Source organism: Etheostoma spectabile, chromosome 15 (assembly GCF_008692095.1).
Source record: "Etheostoma spectabile isolate EspeVRDwgs_2016 chromosome 15, UIUC_Espe_1.0, whole genome shotgun sequence".
NCBI classification, from domain to species: Eukaryota; Metazoa; Chordata; class Actinopteri; order Perciformes; family Percidae; genus Etheostoma; species Etheostoma spectabile.
Window position 1 is genome coordinate 19,373,780 of NC_045747.1, and position 313 is coordinate 19,374,092.

The following is a 313-nucleotide window of genomic DNA, read 5'->3' on the forward strand; positions in this document are numbered from 1 at the left end:
TAAAGTGTCTTTGAGTAGCCTACCAAGTAAAGCACAATATAAATAAAATATAATATTATTTAGCCTACTTTGCCTTGAAAGTGAGCAGAGGGAATTAATGTTCCTCTGGAAATGTAGCCCAAGGACTCTAGACTTAATTTCAAACCCTTATTCACAACCCATGAACATGTTTTACAACCATATGCACAAATCTCTATAAGCTTAGTCTAATTCTAAATATCGTTGTACAATTAATGTTCATACAGAACCATCAGAAAGGGACAAAAACTAGAAAAAAGTGACTTCAATACACGCTGTGAGCATATATGTAAAA

General features: G+C 32.9%; 1 protein-coding gene and 1 long non-coding RNA gene across 5 annotated transcripts in view; one reads left to right on the forward strand and one right to left on the reverse strand.

Annotated features, from left to right (window-relative positions):
• Nucleotides 1-313, forward strand: part of rbfox3b (RNA binding fox-1 homolog 3b) — a 456,818-nt gene that overhangs the window by 201,433 nt on the left and 255,072 nt on the right. The gene's annotated exons all lie outside the window — the stretch shown is intronic.
• LOC116703443 (uncharacterized) overlaps nucleotides 1-313 on the reverse strand; it is a 13,688-nt gene that overhangs the window by 1,814 nt on the left and 11,561 nt on the right. The gene's annotated exons all lie outside the window — the stretch shown is intronic.